The following is a 9,081-nucleotide window of genomic DNA, read 5'->3' as shown; positions in this document are numbered from 1 at the left end:
TTGTCAAGCTCCTGAAGTTTGCAGACGACACCACACTCATCGGCCTCATTCAGGACGGTGATGAGTCTGCTTACAGACAGGAGGTCGAGCAGTTGGCTGTCTGGTGCAGTCTCAACAACTTGGAGCTCAACACGCTCAAAACTGTGGAGATGATCGTGGACTTCAGGAGAAATCCCCCTGCACTCCCCCCACTCACCATCATGGACAGCACTGTGGCTGCAGTGGAGTCATTCAAGTTCCTAGGAGCTACCATCTCTCAGGACCTGAAGTGGGACATTCACATTAACTCCCACATTAACATAACATTTTTCACATTAACGTGAAAAAGGCCCAGCAGAGGTTGTACTTCCTTCGTTAGCTGAAAAAGTTCAACCTGCCACAGGCACAGATGACAAAAGTTTTACTCAGCTGTTATTGAGTCGGTTCTGTGCTCTTCTATAACTGTCTGGTTTGGGTCAGCCAGCAAATCAGATATAAGAAGACTGCAATGAACTGTTAGGACAGCAGAAAGGATCATTGGTGTTCACCTGCCCAACCTTCAGGACTTGTACAATTCCAGAGTGAAGAAACGGGCAGGTAACATCATCAAAGACCCCTCTCACCCCGGACACAACCCGTTTGCACTTCTCCCCTCAGGCAGACGCTACAGATCTCTGTGCACTAGAACATCTAGGCATAAAAACAGTTTTTCCCCCATGCCATCTCCAGCTTAAACAGCTAACACATGAATCATTACCTGTGTTCTGTAATTCATTTCTGTAATGCATTCTCCATCTTTAATTATTGCCTCTTTCTCAAGTATTATGTAAATACATATGCATATCTCTTTATTTATACAGCTGTAAATAGAGTAAATAATGCACAAATCTGTACATAAATCTACTGTTCCAGATCCATACACATTATTATTATTTATTGTTAAGTCTTACTATTTAAATGTTTTTTTGTTCTCATGTCAGATATGTATGTATGCATGTATGTACCAGGAGCACCTTAAAAAACCACAACAAATTCCTTGTGTGTTTGCGCACACCTGGCGAATAAAGCTAATTCTGATTCTGATTTCTGGGTGGAGAAAAAAAAGTACAGTAAAACAGCTTAAAGTGGGTTTGCAGTGTTGACCTTGACATTACTGGCTGATAGTCCAGCAGATCAACCATCGAGAGCAGCCTGGTCCAGTTTAAGATCATCGCTGGCTGATAGTCCAGCAGATCAACCATCGAGAGCAGCCTGGTCCAGTTTAAGATCATCACTGGCTGATAGTCCAGCAGATCAACCATCCAGAGCAGCTTGGTCCAGTTTAAGATCATCACTAGCTGATAGTCCAGCAGATCAACCATCCAGAGCAGCCTGGTCCAGTTTAAGATCATCACTGGCCAGTTTGGACCATGTTTTCTCTCAATTACTTCTCCAGTTCAAAATCTTTAAAACACCAGCCCTAAACAAAGTTATTTTTAGAAGATAATATATTCCCCAGCTTTCAATGTCTCTACACTCTTAAAAATAAAGGTGCTTCACGATGCCATAGAAGAACCTTTTTGTCTAAATGGTTTCATAAAGAACCTTTAACATCTGAAGAACCTTTCTGTTTCACAAAAGGTTCTTTGTGGTGAAAGAAGGTTCTTCAAATTACAAAAAGGTAAGAAAGAGATGGTTCTTTAAAGAACCTTTGACTGAATGGTTCTTTGTGGAACCAAAAATGGTTCTTCTATGGCATCGCTGTGAAGAACCTTTTAAAGCACCTTTATTTTTAAGAGTGTATTTCCTGAACTGAACGCCCACACGTTCATGCTTGGTTTATTCATGCTCTTATTTTAAATTCAAAACAAACCTCATATGTGGGAGGAGGGTGAAGCATCACTCAAGCATCCCCCGTATGATGATGCTGCTGCTCAAACAGGACGTACGGAGGTGTTAGTCTTTTTTTTCCTCTCCTCCCCTGCTTTCAGATGGGACACTCCAGGATGCCTCATACTAAAAAGCGCTAAAGATAAACCTCTGATATGAATGTACTTTTGGGATTATGTAATGAAAGTGTTACGCAATGACCGCCAGCCACGGAAGGAAAGCACCAGTGGATGAGTTTGTGTTTTCTGTGAGGATTAGACAGAATTCCTCCAAGTCTTCAGTCGTTTAGCAGTTATAACCACCCATATGTCTTTCGTTCACTCCCATTTTCCCTTCCCCCAGATAGTACAGTGAGAAGCTATAGTCTGTTGCTCATCTTTAAACAGTCAAACCTGTTCAAGCATCACATGACCCCTAATGTAAATATTCACTTTAACATTGCAATATGATAAGTATTTACAATTATTATGGCTCTTGTGACCATCTAGAACACCCTAGTAACTGCATAGCAGTGCCTTTTCAATCATAGCAATGTGATGCCGAGTTTTGCTCAGACACACTGCTCACTTCTGTAACTGGTATTTTCTGTTTCCAATGTCCTTGATTGTTTGATTGTTGTTCATAAGTAAAGGAAAGCAGACACTATCGGTCAAAGGTTTGGAATAATTTTTTAGAAAGAAGTCTCTTATATGCTCACCAAGGCTGCATTTATTTGCTCAATAGTAATTTAATGTTTGTACAGTTTAAAAGAACTGTTTTGTATTTGATTTTATTTTAAAATATAATTTGTCAAAGCTGAGTTTTCAGCATCATTACTCCAGTCTTCAGTGTCACATGATCCTTCAAAAATCATTCTAATATGCTGATTTGCTGCTCAAGAAACATTTATTATTATCAACGTCAAAAACATTTGTGCTGCTTAATGTTTTTGTGGAAACCGGCAAGTTTAAGGTAAGATTTTGTTTATTTATTTGTAAGAATTTGTTTTTCATTAAGGACAGATTCAATTGATCAAAAGTGACCATTAAGACATTTATAATGTTACGAAACATTTCTATTTAAAATAACTTTTAAAATTGTCTATTCATCAAAGAATCCTGACAAAAATATTAAGCAGCAAAAACTGTTTTCAACATTGATAAGAAGTGTTATTAGTATTTCAGCAGCAAATGAGCATATCAGAATGATTTCTGAAGGATCATGTGACACTGAAGACTGGAGTAATGATGCTGAAAATTCAGTTTTATCATCAAAGGAATAAAGCACATTTTAAAATATATTCAAATAGAAAACACTTATTTTAAATTGTAATAATATGTCACAACATTGCTGTTATTTATTTTTTTACTGTGTTTTTGATCAAATAAATGAAGCCTTGTTAAGCATAGAGACTTCAATCAAAAAAATTAAAAACTCTTAATTATTCCAAACTTTTGAGTATTAGGGTAAAAACGACTGATTTATTTGGGTTTGTTATTTTTCCTCAGGAAATAGAGCATGTGTTTTTGGCTGTTAACCTGTAATATCAATGGTGGACATTGGAAGTTGTAAGAAAGCAGGAGCTGTGCTTTTGTGTCTCTTCGAAGCCCTTACATTGCTGCCAGGCGGCTTGCCTGGCGCTAATCTTTATTTAGCACATGCCAGCAGGTGTTGCCTAGTAACAGAGGACTAACAGGTTGGGGGGTGGAGGCCTGAGGGGACGTACATCTCTCTACTAGCTTCACAAGCCCACAAACCCTCAGTCCCCAGACCCATCTCCCCTCTGACTAACTCCAGGGGTGGCACCAGAGCCACATGAGAGAAATGAAGAGTGTGTTAATTTTCACAGATATTGGTGATATTTCAAGGGGCCTTGGTGAAGGGATCTTTTTCAAAAAGAGGAGGGTGGGGTGGGGGCTACAAAGAATTCCGCCGTTGTACACAGAGGTGATAAACGACAGAGGGTTGCCATGGTTTTTCTCTATGTGGAGTTCAGTTTGCATGCCGTCTTGTTCTGATGATGTGTTCATTCATTCATTCATGTCTCACCTGAACTAACACAGGCAAATCTCAAACTGACTTTCTCTTCGCATGGGGGTTTAAAATGCCTGCATGTTGAGATGGTTTTGCATGTCTGGTAACAAATTTCCAGAGTTCTTTTTTTATTTTGAATTAGCAAGGATGCATTCAATTGATCAAAAGTGACAGTAAAGACGTTACAAAATATTTCTATTTAGAAAAAAATGCTGTTCTTTCTATTCATCAAAGAATCCTGAAAAAAAAATTTAAGCAGCACTACTGTTTTGAACATTGATGATAATAATTAGAAATGTTTCTTGAGCAGCGAAATATTAGAAGGATTTCTGAAGGATTTCGGAAGACTGAACACTGAAAATTCAGCTTTGACATCACAGGAATAAATTACATTTTAAAATATGTTAGAATAGAAAATGCTTATTTTAAATTGTAATAATATTTTATAAAATTAGTGGTTTTGAATAAGTGTGGCCTCGGCTACCAGAGATTTCTCCAAAAAACAAAAAAAAATTACAGACCCACACACACACACACATTATAATTATATATATCAACAACAACAAAGTGCGTTAAACATTATATTATGCCAAGGTTTCCCAAACATGGGTTTGTGAAGGAACTGTAGGGGGTTTATGAGTTTAATGAAAAAGCTAATAAAATGAGAATTAAATCATAAAAATGCTAAATTGAAGCAAATGATTTGAATAATAATCAAAATAAAACACTGAAAAAAATGAAATATTTTATTTGTTTACCTGCATGTCATGTGACCATTAACCAACGCCAGAGAACCGTGAACATGCAAATGTGATACTTCATTATTAAAATATTTATTTTAAAATCTCAGGGGTATACTTCAAATAAAAATATTCAGTGAAAGAGGATCAGATGAAAAAAAAAATTGTGAATTTATGCACTTGTGTTCGAAAGACAAATGTCTTCCAAAGTAACATGGTAAAATAACCGACTGAGTGATAATTCAAATAAAAATGAATGTGTTCATCAGTAGCTGACAGTGACTGTAGTTGACTAATGATTGATCTCTGTGTGAATGTCCACAACACTGGAAGACTTTCGGAGCATATATAAGCAGTAGACTATTTTAGAAAGGAAAATTGTAAATACGAAAAAGAGGAATTAGGGAGAATCAATAAATTATGAATAAATTATTGCTATTGTGTAAATTATATGTTATCATGTAATCCATAAAAGAGTAATTTTAAGTATTTTAATGAATGTAATTTAATCTAATTACAAGTACTTAATTTTTGGAATCTGATTACGTAATCCAGATTACATCTAATCAGTTACTACCTATAGCTTTATGCTTGCTTGCTTGTTTGTTTGGCCAAAGATCTATATAGAATGCAAAATAAATAAAAAAAATAATTATTGCATGTTTAAAACTATTGCATCTAAACAAAGTGAAATATAAATAATTATATATATATATATGTTTTGTAAATCTATCACTTTAAACATTTTATCAAACATTTAAGCATACGCTTTTGTATCAGATTACTTTTAAGGTCATCATAAACAGCCAAGTGTGTCCACTATTGTTTGAGTGTTCATTGTGTTTTCCAAAGCATATGAATATGCATGCATCTTAATGAGTGATGGTCTCCCTATGACCCTCTGCATGAACCTGTACGGCTGTTACATATGAAAATGAGCTTTTGGTTTACCCTTACTGACAACTGCACTGGCCTCAGCTGCAATCTGGGTTTGTCACAACTTAACTAATGAAGGACAAGATTCTCAAGAAGTTCAAAAACTCCCTTACAACTGTATTACATTATTAATAATAACAAATAGAATTCATGCTTTACTGCATGCTTGATAGCCTCGTTTTGTTTATTGCTTAAATAATGTATGACATTTATATTGTTGGAAACTGTCACATAAGCCTATAACATTTCACTTCTCTGAGCTTCCATTTGATTCAACTCACCGAAGATTACAGAGCAGAATCATTTGGGATTACTCAGCACATTGATGCACTGAGATAATTTGCCCAATATAACCACCCCAGATTATCCTGACCTGTATTACCCTGGATTATTTCCTTCACATACAGATTACTCAACAAAACCGCAGAGCCATTATAGCAACCTAAATGTCAACAGGTGCAGTGTGGATGATCGCCTTTGCCTATGTTGAACCATGGTGTATTTCTCCTATACGGTGCAAAGATTACTGAGATCAGCAGCTTAATATGTGCATGAACGTATTTTGCACATACTGAACTGAGCATGCTTGGACTGTTTGGATGGGAGGATCTTTACGTAATAATACTAAAGTGTTTTTAATATTAGTTATTTCATTATTTATTTATTTACCCTGAAAAGGCATATCTACGGAAGATCGCTTCTGCCACAGGAATAAAAAAGAAATTAATAAATTAATAATTTAAAAAATGATAATTGCAAACTTTTTTAGTGGGGAAGTTTAGTGGGAGTTTACATTTTGCCATTCTGAGTTTGTATCTCGCAATTCTTACTTTTTTCTCTGAATTCTCTGAAGTTTACATCTCACAATTTGTTTTCCCACCACAAGATAAAAATAAAAAAGGTAATTGTGACTTTTTCTCTCACAATTCTGACTTTTTGTCTCACAATTGAGAATTTCACAGTTGTTAATTAACATATTGCACATAAGATGTTAACACGTAACACATCCAGAAAATGTCTGATTTGTAAAGCCACAATTACCTTTTCATTTATTTATTTGCTTATTATAAATATGCTTCCATAGATATCAGAAAGTTTTTATTTGACAATGATGTTTTGATGTTTTCTCTTTCAATTCATCCGGATTTGACATTTGAAATACTGAAATATTTGGTATAAAGTTATAGAAGTTACTAAATGAAAAAAACAACAACAACTAAAAAGTCTGATAATTTGCAATTTAGGCTTATTTAAAATGAGACTTCACCTCAAAATGGAAATTCTGGCTTCATTTACTCAGCCTCATGGTATTCCAAATTTGTATGACTTTAATCTGTGAACCGAAAAAGGAGATAATATTTAGCAGAATGTGCGAGCTGCTCTTTTAGGACCAGGAGCAGCTTTGGTCCCCATTGACTTTCACTGTATGGAAAAGAGCAGCTTGAACATTGTGATAAATATCTTCTTTTGTGTCCTACAAAAAAGAGGTTATACAGTTGGAGTGACATGACTGTAAGTATATTGATGACAGATTTTTATTTGATTTCTTTTTTTTTTTTACTAAAAAAGGGTCAATCCCTTTCACGTTAATAATGGAGTTTTAAATTAAATGTCTGTAATCATCCATCTTTCCTTATAAATTGCAAATACTTTCTGATTAATATATCAAAATTGGTCTTGAAAGTACTTGGTACCAGATCGAAAAGAAAATAAACGTTATCACCCATGGCTAGATCGTAGTGTTCTAGCCCTGCCTATGTGATGTCATTATAACTCCCTCCTTCCTGTCCTCTGTGTCCTTTTCCTACCCAAACTGGAGCATTTCATAAATCACGGCAATCCTTCTGGAGAGCAGAAAACTGAAGAATCCTGGAATCACCTTGAGCGAGATTTCCTGCATGATGCAAGCGGGACAGCGACTCACTTATTACTGTCCTCATCCCGGCTGGAAAAAAAAAGAGAGATGCACATAGATACAGTATGTTCACGATTTCCAACTGAGCTTTCAAAAAGGCTCTAAAAATACATCTTTCCCACATGCACTGTGCCATAAAACATTTATAGTCCACCACAATCTGCTTCACTGCCGTTGATGCAACAGTCTTGAAATATTCACAAGGTTTCTAGCTTGTCGGCTCGAAGAGAACTCTGGGGAAAAAAAGGTAGAGGAGAGAGAGAGAGCCGATGTGCTTACATAATACACCAGCCGCAGTCTGAGATGAGGGTGCAGGTTTAGACAATATCAACAGCCAGTCTCTCCTCCCGCTGCAGTGCATGGTGACAGTATAGCGCTCTTCATCCCTGCCCTGCTGTCGGTCGATCTCTCTTCCTCTCTGCAGTCTTACACAACCACACAGCTTTATATTGTGCAAGATAGAGGTCAGGTTAAGACAATGACTAAATGCACATTCATGTGGCTGCTGTTTGGTGACAACAGAGCAAAAGATCTTGCTTTACGTAATTTTTTACTATATTTACTTTTGTTTGTTCCTGGTGTTATTATAAATGATTCATCTGTGCACATTACTCCAAAACCAAAGAAAAAATTGCATGTGTTTGTAATTCTTAATTTAGTAGTTTAGTAGTATACTGCCATTGAAATGTTTGAATGAAGTCTCTTATGCTCACCAAGGCGGCATTTATTAGATCAAACATACTGTAAAAACAGCGATATTGTAAAATATTATTTAATTTAAAATAACTGTTTTCTGTTTTAATATATTTTAAAATGTAATTTATCCCTGTGATACAAAGCTGAATTTTCAGCATCATTGTCTTCAGTGTCACATTCTAATATGCTGATTTGATGTGTTGTGCTGCTTAATATTTTTATGGAAATTGTGATATATTTTTTTTGCTAATCCTTGCTAAATACATGTATCAATTTCTTTAAAAAACAAAAAAAATCTTACTGACCCCTTTTAAACAGTAGTGTACATGACAAAAAGTGTAACTGAATATTTGAAAGATTAAATAATAAACATCATGTATCACCTCTGACTTCTGGAACAAGTGCGCAATGCCAACAGCAATTGTATGGCGGTTAACTTGTAAATGCTATAAACTGAGCTACAATCTGGTAGTCTGATCTTGGAAAAAACACTGGTACGATTTCTTTTTAACTAAAGGTATTTAAATGTCAATTTCCAAAGCTGAATTATTGCTTTAGTTTTGAAAATTGCTAACTTTTGAAAATGCATGTAAACCCAGCAAGTTCTGTTGGGTTAACAATATCTATGACATCCAGTCAGTTACCACTGAAAATAAGATCCCTCAGTTTGTCATAATAACAAAAAAAAAAACATTTACAGTAATGCACTTACAATGGAAGTGTATGAGAGAAGGTACTCCACTGAAATAAACATGCTGAATTCTAAACACACTTAAAGTATAGTCACATACTGTAAACTTATACTGGATTAGTGTGAAAAAAATCACTTGGTAACCTCACTTGTGCAAAGTCATATCCAATTTCAATTATTGTCATGACCATGTAAAGTCAGTAAACGCTGGAACTCGATACATGCAAGGATACAAGAGACTT

This window comes from Sinocyclocheilus anshuiensis, unplaced genomic scaffold (assembly GCF_001515605.1).
Source record: "Sinocyclocheilus anshuiensis isolate Anshui unplaced genomic scaffold, SAMN03320099.WGS_v1.1 scaffold1240, whole genome shotgun sequence".
Classification (NCBI taxonomy): domain Eukaryota; kingdom Metazoa; phylum Chordata; class Actinopteri; order Cypriniformes; family Cyprinidae; genus Sinocyclocheilus; species Sinocyclocheilus anshuiensis.
The sequence above is the reverse complement of the archived record's forward strand: the minus strand, read 5'-3'. Positions refer to the sequence as shown.